Source organism: Panulirus ornatus, chromosome 17, assembly GCF_036320965.1.
Source record: "Panulirus ornatus isolate Po-2019 chromosome 17, ASM3632096v1, whole genome shotgun sequence".
In the NCBI taxonomy this organism is placed as follows: Eukaryota; Metazoa; Arthropoda; class Malacostraca; order Decapoda; family Palinuridae; genus Panulirus; species Panulirus ornatus.
The window spans coordinates 26,405,021-26,420,376 of record NC_092240.1 but is presented as its reverse complement, the minus strand read 5'-3'; the positions used below and the strand labels follow the sequence as shown (position 1 = coordinate 26,420,376).

General features: G+C 42.4%; 1 protein-coding gene across 3 annotated transcripts in view; it reads right to left on the bottom strand.

Annotated features, from left to right (window-relative positions):
• The window catches only part of LOC139754654 (uncharacterized), a 313,149-nt gene that overhangs the window by 76,937 nt on the left and 220,856 nt on the right, over positions 1-15,356 (bottom strand). The gene's annotated exons all lie outside the window — the stretch shown is intronic.

Genomic DNA, 15,356 nt, shown 5'->3' with positions numbered 1-15,356 from the left:
ACATAGTTATACAGAACAATTAGTATGGCAAGACATAGTCATAAACCACAATTAGTATGGTAAGACATAGTTATAAAACAAAATTAGTATGGTAAGACATAGAAATAAACCAAATTAGCATGGTAAGACATAGTTATAAACCACAATTAGTATGGTAAGACATACTTATAAACCACAGTTAGTATGGTAAGACATAGTTATAAACCAAGATTATAGGGTAAGACATAGTTATAAACCACAATTAGTAAGGTGAGGCATAGTTATAAACCACAAATAGTATGGTGAGACATAGTTATAAACCACAATTAGTAAGGCAAGACATAATTATTAACCACAATTAGTATAGTAATACATAGTTATAAACCACAGTTAGTATGGTAAGACATAGACATAAACCACAATTAGTATGGTAAGATATAGTCATAAACCTCAATTAGTATGGTAAGACATAGATATAGACCACAACTAGTACGGTAAGACATAGTCATAAACCACAATTAGTATGGTAAGACATAGTTATAAACCACAATTAGTACTTGCCCCTCTCCAAAACTCTTGCATTCACCTCCCTAACCACCCCATCCATAAACAAATTAAACAACCATGGAGATATCACGCATCCATGCCGCAAACCGACATTCACTAGGAACCAATCACTTTCCTCTCTTCCTACTCGTACACATGCCTCACATTCTTGGTAATAACTTTTAAGTGCTTCTAGCAACTTACCTATCACACTATGTAATCTTAATACCTTCCACAAAGCATCTCTATCAATCCTATCACATGCCTTCTCCAGATCCATGAATGCTATATACAAATCCATCTGTTTTTCTAAGTATTTCTCATACATTCTTCAAAGCAAACACCTGATCCATACATCCTCTACCACTTCCGAAACTACGCTGCTCTTCCCCGATCTGGTGCTCTGTACATGCCTTTACCCTCTCAATCAATACCCTCCCATACAATTTCCCAGGAATACTCAACAAACTGATGCCTCTGTAATTTGAACACTCACCTAAATCCCCTTTGCCTTTGCACCGAAACCACAGCTCCCTTTCCACATCCAGGCCCCACAGACCTTTCCATGATTTACCCCAGACGCTTTACATGCCCTGGTTCAATCCATTGACAGCATGTCGATCCCGGTATATCACATCGTTCCAATTCACTCTATTCCTTGCACGCAATTCACTCTCCTGTATGTTCAGGCCTAAATCGCTCAAAATCTTTTTCACTCCATCTCTGCACCTCCAGTTTGATCTTCCGCTTCTCCTTCTTCCCTCCATCTGACACATATATCCTCTTTGTCAATCTTTCCGCACTCAGTCTCTCCATGTGTCCAAACCATTTCAACATAACTTCTGCTCTCGCAATCACACTCTGTTACTATACATTTCTCTTACCCTGTCATCACTTACTCGATCAAACCACCTCACACCACATATTGTCCTAAAACATTTCATTTCCAACACATCTACCCTCCTCCGCAGAATCCTATCTATAGCCCTTGCCTCGCAACCATATAACATTGTTGGAACCACTATTCCTTTAAACATACCCATTTTTGCTCTCCGAGATAATGTACTCGCCTTCCACCATTTTTCAACGCTCCCAGAACCTTTGACCCCTCCCCTTCCTATGATTCACTTCCGCTTCCATGGTTCTATCCGCTGCCAAATCCACTCCCAGATACCTAAGACACTTCACTTCCAGTTTTTCTCCATTCAAACTTACCTGCCACTTAACTTGTCCCTTACCCCTACTGAACCTAATAACCTTGCTCTTATTCACATTTACTCTCAACTTTCTTCTTTCACACACTTTACTAAACTCGGTCACCAACCTCTGCAGTTTCTCACCCGAATCAGCCGCCAGCGCTGTATCATCAGCGAACAACAACAGACTCACTTCCCAAGCCCTCTTATCCAAAACAGACTGCACACTTGCCCCTCTCTTAAAAAATTCATGCATTCACCTCCCTAACCACCCCATCCATAACAAATTAAACAATATATATATATATATATATATATATATATATATATATATATATATATATATATATATCATAAAATTTTAGGGAGAACAAAAAGATGTTTTGGAAGGAGGTAAATAAAGTGCGTAAGACAAGGGAAAAAATGGGAACATAAGTGAAGGGGGCAAATGGGGAGGTGATAACAAGTAGTGGCGATGTGAGAAGGAGATGGAGTGAGTATTTTGAAGGTTTGTTGAATGTGTTTGATGATAGAGTGGCAGATATAGGGTGTTTTGGTCGAGGTGGTGTGCAAAGTGAGAGGGTTAGGGAGAATGATATGGTAAACAGAGAAGAGGTAGTAAAAGATTTGCGGAAGATGAAACCGGCAAGGCAGCGGGTTTGGATGGTATTGCAGTGGAATTTATCAAAAAAGGGGGTGACTGTATTGTTGACTGGTTGGTAAGGTTATTCAATGTATGTATGACTCATGGTGGTGTGCCTGAGGATTGGCGGAATGCTTGCATAGTGCCATTGCACAAAGGCAAAGGGGATAAGAGTGAGTGCTCAAATTACAGAGGTATAAGTTTGTTGAGTATTCCTGGTAAATTATATGGGAGGGTATTGATTGAGAGGGTGAAGGCATGTACAGAGCATCAGATTGGAGAAGAGCAGTGTGATTTCAGAAGTGGTAGAGGATGTGTGGACCAGGTGTTTGCGTTGAAAAATGTATATGAGAAATACTTGGAAAAGCAAATGGATTTGTATGTAGCATTTATGGATCTGGAGAAGGCATATGATAGAGTTGATAGAGATGCTCTGTGGAAGGTATTAAGAATATATGGTGTGGGAGGTAAGTTGTTAGAAGCAGTCAAAAGTTTTTATCGAGTGTATGGCACGTGTACGGGTAGGAAGAGAGGAAAGTGATTGGTTCTCAGTGAATGTTGGTTTGCGGCAGGGGTGCGTGATGTCTCCTTGGTTGTTTAATTTGTTTATGGAAGGGGTTGTTAGAGAGATGAATGCAAGAGTTGTGGAGAGAGGGGCAAGTATGCAGTCTGTTGTGGATGAGAGAGCTTGGGAACTGAGTCAGTTGCTGTTCGCTGATGATACAGCGCTGGTGGCTGATTCGGGTGAGAAACTGCAGAAGCTGGTGACTGAGTTTGGCAAAGCGTGTGAAAGAAGAAAGCTGAGAGTAAATGTGAATAAGAGCAAGATTATTAGGTACAGTAGGGTTGAGGGACAAGTCAATTGGGAGGTAAGTTTGAATGGAGAAAAACTGAAGGAAGTGAAGTGTTTTAGATATCTGGGAGTGGATTTGGCAGCGGATAGAACCATGGAAGCGGAAGTGAATCATAGGGTGGGGGAGGGGGCGAAAGTTCTGGGAGCGTTGAAAAATGTGTGGAAGTCGAGAACGTTATCTTGGAAAGCAAAAATGGGTATGTTTGAAGGAATAGTGGTTCCAACAATATCATATGGTTGCGAGGCGTGGGCTATAGGTAGAGTTGTGCGGGGGAGGGTGGATATGCTGGAAATGAGATGTTTGAGGACAATATGGGGTGTGAGGTGGTTTGATCGAGTAAGTAATGAAAGGGTAAGAGAGATGTGTGGTAATAAAAAGAGTGTGGTTGAGAGAGCAGAAGAGGGTGTTTTGAAATGGTTTGGTCACATGGAGAGAATGAGTGAGGAAAGATTGACCAAGAGGATATATGTGTCGGAGGTGGAGGGAACGAGGAGAAGTGGGAGACCAAATTGGAGGTGGAAACATGGAGTGAAAAAGATTTTGAGTGATCGGGGCCTGAACATGCAGTAGGGTGAAAGGCGTTCAATTAATCGAGTGAATTGGAACGATGTGGTATACCGGGGTCGACGTGCTGCCAATGGATTGAACTAGGGCATGTGAAGCGTCTGGGGTAAACCATGGAAAGTTTTGTGGGGCCTGGATGTGGAAAGGGAGCTGTGGTTTCGATGCATTATACATGACAGCTAGAGACTGAGTGTGAACGAATGTGGCCTGTGTTGTCTTTACCTAGCCCTACCTCGCGCACATGCGGGGGGAGGGGTTTTTCATTTTGTGTGGCGGGGTGGCGACGGGATTGAATAAGGGCAGCAAGTATGAATTATGTACGTGTGTATATATGTATATGTCTTTGTGTGTATATATATTTATACGTTGAAATGTATAGGTATGTATATTTGTGTGTGTGGACGTGTATGTGGGTGGGTTGGGCCATTCTTTCGTCTGTTTCCTTGGGCTACCACGCTGGCCTGGGAGACAGCGAAAAAGTATGATAATTATAATAATAATAATAATGATAATAATAATGATAATAATAATAATAATAATAATAGTAATAATAATGATAATAATAATAATAATAATTAATAATAATGATAATAATAATAATAATAAGGATAATAATGATAAATGATAATAATAATAATAATAATAATAATAATAATAATAATAATAATAATAATATATATATATATATATATATATATATATATATATATATATATATATATTTTCTTTCTTTCAAACTATTCGCCATTTCCCGCATTAGCGAGGTAGCGTTAAGAACAGAGGACTGGGCCTTTGAGGGAATACCCTCACCTGGCCTAATTCTCTGTTCCTTCTTTTGGAAAATTAAAAAAAAACCGAGAGGGGAGGATTTCCAGCCCCCCGCTCCCTCCCCTTTTAGTCGCCTTCTACGACACGCAGGGAATACGTGGGAAGTACTCTTAATCCCCTATCCCCAGGGATCCATATATATATATATATATATATATATATATATATATATATATATATATATATATATATATATATATATATATATATTATCTCTGGGGATAGGGGAGAAAGAATACTTCCCACGTATTCCCTGCGTGTCGTAGAAGGCGACTAAAAGGGGAGGGAGCGGGGGGCTGGAAATCCTCCCCTCTCGTTTTTTTTTAATTTTCCAAAAGAAGGAACTGAGAATTGGGCCAGGTGAGGGTATTCCCTCAAAGGCCCAGTCCTCTGTTCTTAACGCTACCTCGCTAATGCGGGAAATGGCGAATAGTTTGAAAGAAAGAAAAGATATATATATATATATATATATATATATATATATATATATATATATATATATATATATATATATATATATATATATATAGTTCAACTAACAGGGTCAGGAGACACCTTGATGTTGTTGCCAGACTCTGGCTATAGATATGCACGGGAGTTTGCCTCTAGTGTTGACAATGAAGAGACCTTATGTAAATCATGCCAGCGTGGGACTCCCACAGTCTGCAGTATTATCTTCCTGGCTGTTGTAAGTTTAGAGATGATTCTTACCGAATATTACAAGGTATGTGGAAGCATTTCCTCCAAACAAGTGTTCTCTCTCAGATCCTGGCAAAGTATCTTGTCTTTGATTAATGTAAATTGTTTACCTGTTAGGTTTCTTGATAAATGATCCAGTCATAGTTGTCATACACGATAAGTGATCCAATCATAGCTGTTAAACTCGATTCCAATCATAGTTGTTAAACTCGATGAATGATCCAATCATAGTTATCAAACTCGATAAATGATCCAATCCCAGTTATCAAACTCGATAGATGATCCAATCCTAGTTGTCAAACTCGATAAATGATCCAATCCTAGTTGTCAAACTCGATAAATGATCCAATCCTAGTTGTCAAACTCGATAAATGATCCAATCCTAGTTGTCAAACTCGATAAATGATCCAATCCTAGTTGTCAAACTCGATAAATGATCCAATCCTAGTTGTCAAACTCGATAAATGATCCAATCCTAGTTGTCAAACTCGATAAATGATCCAATCCTAGTTGTTAAACCCTAATATAAACACTTATCGTTTAAACTGCTGAACAATTACTTCGACGCTTACCCAATCCTTGTGAACATTTCGCTCTGACATTGTCACCCCCGATACACGTGCTCCTGAGACATAGCCCGGGTCCCTTGGCGTCACATGTGTGCTCTGTGTCCTCCGCTGCGCCGCCGGCAGCCACACATAATAACCCAGGCTTCTCTTACGTCACCTGAGATAACAGTACCCAAGAGGGAGAATATTACCTGGTAAGCGGCGGTTCGCATGAACTGCTTGGCAGGGTGACTCCAGATAGCAGGGACGGTGATGACCCAGCGGACGTCCTCCTCGAGCACAGCCACGCCAGCCTGGTCGCTCAGCTCCCGCAGGGCGTGGTCGCGGAAGTACCTCAGCGCGTACGTGAAGATCTCCAGCGCCGGGACCTTCCTCCCGTTGGCCGCCTCCAGTAGGGTCTCGCGGCTCAGGGTCTGCGAGAGACACTTCGTTAAATACGACCAGAAAATTGTGGTCTCATTTTGCTGCCTTATGATTTACACACACACACACACACACACACACACACACACACACACACATATATATATATATATATATATATATATATATATATATATATATATATATTTATTTTTTTTTATTATACTTTGTCGCTGTCTCCCGCGTTTGCGAGGTAGCGCAAGGAAACAGACGAAAGAAATGGCCCAACCCCCCCCCCCCCATACACATGTATATACATACGTCCACACACGCAAATATACATACCTACACAGCTTTCCATGGTTTAACCCAGACGCTTCACATGCCCTGCTTCAATCCACTGACAGCATGTCAACCCCGGTATACCACATCGCTCCAATTCACTCTATTCCTTGCCCTCCTTTCACCCTCCTGCATGCTCAGGCCCCGATCACACAAAATCTTTTTCACTCCATCTTTCCACCTCCAATTTGGTCTCCCTCTTCTCCTTGTTCCCTCCACCTCCGACACATATATCCTCTTGGTCAATCTTTCCTCACTCATCCTCTCCATGTGCCCAAACCACTTCAAAACACCCTCTTCTGCTCTCTCAACCACGCTCTTTTTATTTCCACACATCTCTCTTACCCTTACGTTACTCACTCGATCAAACCACCTCACACCACACATTGTCCTCAAACATCTCATTTCCAGCACATCCATCCTCCTGCGCACAACTCTATCCATAGCCCACGCCTCGCAACCATACAACATTGTTGGAACCACTATTCCTTCAAACATACCCATTTTTGCTTTCCGAGATAATGTTCTCGACTTCCACACATTTTTCAAGGCCCCCAGGATTTTCGCCCCCTCCCCCACCCTATGATCCACTTCCGCTTCCATGGTTCCATCCGCTGCCAGATCCACTCCCAGATATCTAAAACACTTCACTTCCTCCAGTTTTTCTCCATTCAAACTCACCTCCCAATTGACTTGACCCTCAACCCTACTGTATCTAATAACCTTGCTCTTATTCACATTCACTCTTAACTTTCTTCTTCCACACACTTTTCCAAACTCAGTCACCAGCTTCTGCAGTTTCTCACATGAATCAGCCACCAGCGCTGTATCATCAGCGAACAACAACTGACTCACTTCCCAAGCTCTCTCATCCCCAACAGACTTCATACTTGCCCCTCTTTCCAAAACTCTTGCATTTACCTCCCTAACAACCCCATCCATAAACAAATTAAACAACCATGGAGACATCACACACCCCTGCCGCAAACCTACATTCACTGAGAACCAATCACTTTCCTCTCTTCCTACACGTACACATGCCTTACATCCTCGATAAAAACTTTTCACTGCTTCTAACAACTTTCCTCCCACACCATATATTCTTAATACCTTCCACAGAGCATCTCTATCAACTCTATCATATGCCTTCTCCAGATCCATAAATGCTACATACAAATCCATCCATATATATATATATATATATATATATATATATATATATATATTTATTTATTTATTTTGCTTTGTCGCTGTCTCCCGCGTTTGCGAGGTAGCGCAAGGAAACATACGAAAGAAATGGCCCAACCCACCCCCATACACAATGTATATACATACACGTCCACACACGCAAATATACATACCTATACATCTCAATGTACACATATATATACACACACACAGACACATACATATATACCCATGCACACAATTCACACTGTCTGCCTTTATTCATTCTCATCGCCACCTCGCCACACATGGAATACCATCCCCCTCCCCCCTCACGTGTGCGAGGTAGCACTAGGAAAAGACAACAAAGGCCCCATTCGTTCACACTCAGTCTCTAGCTGTCATGCAATAATGCCCGAAACCACAGCTCCCTTTCCACATCCCGGCCCCACACAACTTTCCATGGTTTACCCCTGACGCTTCACATGCCCTGATTCAATCCACTGACAGCACGTCAACCCCGGTATACCACATCGATCCAATTCACTCTATTCCTTGCACGCCTTTCACCCTCCTGCATGTTCAGGCCCCGATCACACAAAATCTTTTTCACTCCATCTTTCCACCTCCAATTTGGTCTCCCACTTCTCCTCGTTCCCTCCACCTCCGACACATATATCCTCTTGGTCAATCTTTCCTCACTCATTCTCTCCATGTGCCCAAACCATTTCAAAACACCCTCTTCTGCTCTCTCAACCACGCTCTTTTTATTTCCACACATCTCTCTTACCCTTACATTACTTACTCGATCAAACCACCTCACACCACACATTGTCCTCAAACATCTCATTTCCAGCACATCCACCCTCCTGCGCACAGCTCTATCCATAGCCCACGCCTCGCAACCATACAACATTGTTGGAACCACTATTCCTTCAAACATACCCATTTTTGCTTTCCGAGATAATGTTCTCGACTTCCACACATTCTTCAAGGCTCCCAGGATTTTCGCCCCCTCCCTCACCCTATGATTCACTTCCGCTTCCATGGTTCCATCCGCTGCCAGATCCACTCCCAGATATGTATGCTCATATATCCACTATTACTCATCTCAACATGACAGAGTTAAATTATCATCATTTCAATCTATGTTCCTTAGGGCATTACGTATTTGCAGTCCAGAGTTTATTGATGATGAGTTTGAGAAGATATATTCTATTGGATCTAAGATAAAGTACCCTAGATCTTTCACTGATAAATTCCTTAAGTTAGCAAAGAAATCATTTTATAGAGTTGAGCCCAAACCTCCCATTGACACCAAGAATCTTTTAGTTCTCCCTTTTGATAATAATTTCACTTTGCTTCCCATGTTGCTTAAATCCTTTAATGTAAATGTTGCCTTTAGCAACAATAATACCATAAAGAATATCTTAATCAGGAATTCACCAGAAAATTCTCTTGGTTGCATCTATAAAGTTCCTTGTGGAAACTGTGATGAATTTTATGTTGGTCAGACTGGTAAAGATCTTTCTGTTAGACTTAAGTAACATAAATATAGTATAAGAACGGGACAAGAATAAAATGCAAACGCGGGAGACATATATATATTATCTATGTTTATTATACTTTGTTGCTGTCTCCCGCGTCAGCGAGGTAGCGCAAGGAAACAGACGAAAGAATGGCCCAACCCACCCACATACACATGTATATACATATACGTCCACACATGCACATATACATACCTATACATTTCAAAGTTTTTTTTTTTGTCGCTGTCTCCCGCGTTTGCGAGGTAGCGCAAGGAAACAGACGAAAGAAATGGCCCAACCCACACCCATACACATGTATATACATACACGTCCACACACGCAAATATACATACCTACACAGCTTTCCATGGTTTACCCCTGACGCTTCACATGCCCTGATTCAATCCACTGACAGCACGTCAACCCCGGTATACCACATCGATCCAATTCACTCTATTCCTTGCCCTCCTTTCACCCTCCTGCATGTTCAGGCCCCGATCACACAAAATCTTTTTCACTCCATCTTTCCACCTCCAATTTGGTCTCCCACTTCTCCTCGTTCCCTCCACCTCCGACACATATATCCTCTTGGTCAATCTTTCCTCACTCATTCTCTCCATGTGCCCAAACCATTTCAAAACACCCTCTTCTGCTCTCTCAACCACGCTCTTTTTATTTCCACATATCTCTCTTACCCTTACATTCCTTACTCGATCAAACCACCTCACACCACACATTGTCCTCAAACATCTCATTTCCAGCACATCCACCCTCCTTCGCACAACTCTATCCATAGCCCACGCCTCGCAACCATACAACATTGTTGGAACCACTATTCCTTCAAACATACCCATTTTTGCTTTCCGAGATAATGTTCTCGACTTCCACACATTCTTCAAGGCTCCCAGGATTTTCGCCCCCTCCCCCACCCTCTGATCCACTTCCGCTTCCATGGTTCCATCCGCTACCAGATCCACTCCCAGATATCTAAAACACTTTACTTCCTCCAGTTTTTCTCCATTCAAACTTACCTCCCAATTGACTTGACCCTCAACCCTACTGCTCTTCCCCAATCTGATGCTCTGTACATGCCTTCACCCTCTCAATCAATACCCTCCCATATAATTTCCCAGGAATACTCAACAAACTTATACCTCTGAAATTTGAGCACTCACTCTTATCCCCTTTGCCTTTGTGCAATGGCACTATGCACGCATTCCGCCAATCCTCAGGCACCTCACCATGAGTCATACATACATTAAATAACCTTACCAACCAGTCAATAATACAGTCACCCCCTTTTTTAACGTATACATATATAAACATTTTTGCAGGGAAAAAATGCAATTGAGTGGGAGAAGTATAAAAGAAAGAGACAGGAGGTCAAGAGAAAGGTGCAAGAGGTGAAAAAAAGGGCAAATGAGAGTTGGGGTGAGAGACTATCAGTAAATTTTAGGGAGAATAAAAAGATGTTCTGGAAGGAGGTAAATAGGGTGCGTAAGACAAGGGAGCAAATGGGAACTTCAGTGAAGGGCGTAAATGGGGAGGTGATAACAAGTAGCGGTGATGTGAGAAGGAGATGGAATGAGTATTTTGAAGGTTTGTTGAATGTGTCTGATGACAGAGTGGCAGATATAGGGTGTTTTGGTCGAGGTGGTGTGCAAAGTGAGAGGGTTAGGGAAAATGATTTGGTAAACAGAGAAGAGGTAGTAAAAGCTTTGCGGAAGATGAAAGCCGGCAAGGCAGCAGGTTTGGATGGTATTGCAGTGGAATTTATTAAGAAAGGGGGTGACTGTATTGTTGACTGGTTGGTAAGGTTATTTAATGTATGTATGACTCATGGTGAGGTGCCTGAGGATTGGCGGAATGCGTGCGTAGTGCCATTGTACAAAGGCAAAGGGGATAAGAGTGAGTGCTCAAATTACAGAGGTATAAGTTTGTTGAGTATTCCTGGTAAATTATATGGGAGGGTATTGATTGAGAGGGTGAAGGCATGTACAGAGCATCAGATTGGGGAAGAGCAGTGCGGTTTCAGAAGTGGTAGAGGATGTGTGGACCAGGTGTTTGCTTTGAAGAATGTATGTGAGAAATACTTAGAAAAGCAAATGGATTTGTATGTAGCATTTATGGATCTGGAGAAGGCATATGATAGAGTTGATAGAGATGCTCTGTGGAAGGTATTAAGAATATATGGTGTGGGAGGCAAGTTGTTAGAAGCAGTGAAAAGTTTTTATCGAGGATGTAAGGCATGTGTACGTGTAGGAAGAGAGGAAAGTGATTGGTTCTCAGTGAATGTAGGTTTGCGGCAGGGGTGTGTGATGTCTCCATGGTTGTTTAATTTGTTTATGGATGGGGTTGTAAGGGAGGTAAATGCAAGAGTCCTGGAAAGAGGGGCAAGTATGAAGTCTGTTGGGGATGAGAGAGCTTGGGAAGTGAGTCAGTTGTTGTTCGCTGATGATACAGCGCTGGTGGCTGATTCATGTGAGAAACTGCAGAAGCTGGTGACTGAGTTTGGTAAAGTGTGTGGAAGAAGAAAGTTGAGAGTAAATGTGAATAAGAGCAAGGTTATTAGGTACAGTAGGGGTGAGGGTCAAGTCAATTGGGAGGTGAGTTTGAATGGAGAAAAACTGGAGGAAGTGAAGTGTTTTAGATATCTGGGAGTGGATCTGTCAGCGGATGGAACCATGGAAGCGGAAGTGGATCATAGGGTGGGGGAGGGGGCGAAAATTTTGGGAGCCTTGAAAAATGTGTGGAAGTCGAGAACATTATCTCGGAAAGCAAAAATGGGTATGTTTGAGGGAATAGTGGTTCCAACAATGTTGTATGGTTGCGAGGCGTGGGCTATGGATAGAGATGTGCGCAGGAGGATGGATGTGCTGGAAATGAGATGTTTGAGGACAATGTGTGGTGTGAGGTGGTTTGATCGAGTAAGTAACGTAAGGGTAAGAGAGATGTGTGGAAATAAAAAGAGCGTGGTTGAGAGAGCAGAAGAGGGTGTTTTGAAATGGTTTGGGCACATGGAGAGAATGAGTGAGGAGAGATTGACCAAGAGGATATATGTGTCGGAGGTGGAGGGAACGAGGAGAAGAGGGAGACCAAATTGGAGGTGGAAAGATGGAGTGAAAAGGATTTTGTGTGATCGGGGCCTGAACATGCAGGAGGGTGAAAGGAGGGCAAGAAATAGAGTGAATTGGAGTCATGTGGTATACAGGGGTTGACGTGCTGTCAGTGGATTGAAGCAAGGCATGTGAAGCGTCTGGGGTAAACCATGGAAGGCTGTGTAGGTATGTATATTTGCGTGTGTGGACGTGTGTATGTACATGTGTATGGGGGGGGGGGGTTGGGCCATTTCTTTCGTCTGTTTCCTTGCGCTACCTCGCAAACGCGGGAGACAGCGACAAAGTATAAAAAAAAAAAAAAAAAAATATAAACATACAGAGACATATACATATATACACATGTACATGCAGAATCTGCTACGTAAAACTTCCTATACTAGGTAGATAGACTGCTCATGTGCTTATCCAAAGCATAGAAGGATCCAGCCCTACCTTGATTTTAAGCTCTGTTGTTTTTCGTCAACAGACTACCACTATGATTCTCAAGCTATGTGATTCCTCAACTTTATATATTTCCAGCCGAATGTGGCAGCCTGAATTCAATAAACCGTTTTTTATCAATTGATTTATTCGTACGAACAATTTTTACCAAGATCTTAACAGACGAGCGTATGCAAGACAATATTACGAAATTAGGAAACATGTGAAGCAGAGAATGAGCAAGATGCACAGAGCTAAATTTTTGCCAAGTGCTACCGCATTACCCTCACTGAGACTGACTCTCGTATCGCTTACTGTTCACAGAGGAAACTTAAAGGGACAGTTTTGAAGAACAGTTGATGAAACTGACCTTTCTACTAAGGAGCATTAGTGTACCACGTGCTGAGTTCACACTAGTATACGGCATGTCGAGTTTACACTGGTATACTACTTGCTGAGTTTATGCAAATGAGAGTTGGGGTGAGAGAGTATCATTAAATTTTAGGTAGGATAAAAAGATGTTTTGGAAGGAGGTAAATAAAGTGCGTAAGACAAGAGAACAAATGGGAAAATCGGTGAAGGGGCCTAATGGGGAGGTAATAACAAGTAGTGGCGATGTGAGGAGATGGAGTGAGTATTTTGAAGGTTTGTTGAACGTGTTTGATGGTAGAGTGCCAGTAATAGGGTGTTTTGGTCGAGCTGGTGTGCGAAGTGAGAGGGTAAGGGAGAATGGTTTGGTAAACACAAGAGGTAGTGAAAGCTTTGCAGAAGATGAAAGCCGGCAAGGCGGCTGGTTTGGATGGTATTGCAGTGGAATTTATCAAAAAAGGGGGTGACTGTATTGTTGACTGGTTGGTAAGGTTATTCAATGTATGTATGACTCATGGTGAGGTGCCTGAGGATTGGCGGAATGCTTGCATAGTGCCATTGCACAAAGGCAAAGGGGATAAGAGTGAGTGCTCAAATTACAGAGGTATAAGTTTGTTGAGTATTCCTGGTAAATTATATGGGAGGGTATTGATTGAGAGGGTGAAGGCATGTACAGAGCATCAGATTGGAGAAGAGCAGTGTGGTTTCAGAAGTGGTAGAGGATGTGTGGACCAGGTGTTTGCGTTGAAAAATGTATATGAGAAATACTTGGAAAAGCAAATGGATTTGTATGTAGCATTTATGGATCTGGAGAAGGCATATGATAGAGTTGATAGAGATGCTCTGTGGAAGGTATTAAGAATATATGGTGTGGGAGGTAAGTTGTTAGAAGCAGTCAAAAGTTTTTATCGAGTGTATGGCACGTGTACGGGTAGGAAGAGAGGAAAGTGATTGGTTCTCAGTGAATGTTGGTTTGCGGCAGGGGTGCGTGATGTCTCCTTGGTTGTTTAATTTGTTTATGGAAGGGGTTGTTAGAGAGATGAATGCAAGAGTTTTGGAGAGAGGGGCAAGTATGCAGTCTGTTGTGGATGAGAGAGCTTGGGAACTGAGTCAGTTGCTGTTCGCTGATGATACAGCGCTGGTGGCTGATTCGGGTGAGAAACTGCAGAAGCTGGTGACTGAGTTTGGCAAAGCGTGTGAAAGAAGAAAGCTGAGAGTAAATGTGAATAAGAGCAAGATTATTAGGTACAGTAGGGTTGAGGGACAAGTCAATTGGGAGGTAAGTTTGAATGGAGAAAAACTGGAGGAAGTGAAGTGTTTTAGATATCTGGGAGTGGATTTGGCAGCGGATAGAACCATGGAAGCGGAAGTGAATCATAGGGTGGGGGAGGGGGCGAAAGTTCTGGGAGCGTTGAAAAATGTGTGGAAGTCGAGAACGTTATCTTGGAAAGCAAAAATGGGTATGTTTGAAGGAATAGTGGTTCCAACAATATCATATGGTTGCGAGGCGTGGGCTATAGGTAGAGTTGTGCGGGGGAGGGTGGATATGCTGGAAATGAGATGTTTGAGGACAATATGGGGTGTGAGGTGGTTTGATCGAGTAAGTAATGAAAGGGTAAGAGAGATGTGTGGTAATAAAAAGAGTGTGGTTGAGAGAGCAGAAGAGGGTGTTTTGAAATGGTTTGGTCACATGGAGAGAATGAGTGAGGAAAGATTGACCAAGAGGATATATGTGTCAGAGGTGGAGGGAACGAGGAGAAGTGGGAGACCAAATTGGAGGTGGAAAGATGGAGTGAAAAAGATTTTGAGTAATCGGGGCCTGAACATGCAGTAGGGTGAAAGGCGTTCAATTAATCGAGTGAATTGGAACGATGTGGTATACCGGGGTCGACGTGCTGCCAATGGATTGAACCAGGGCATGTGAAGCGTCTGGGGTAATCCATGGAAAGTTTTGTGGGGCCTGGATGTGGAAAGGGAGCTGTGGTTTCGGTGCATTATACATGACAGCTAGAGACTGAGTGTGAACGAATGTGGCCTGTGTTGTCTTTACCTAGCCCTACCTCGCGCACATGCGGGGGGAGGGGTTTTTCATTTTGTGTGGCGGGGTGGCGACGGGATTGAATAAGGGCAGCAAGTATGAATTATGTACGTGTGTATATATGTATATGT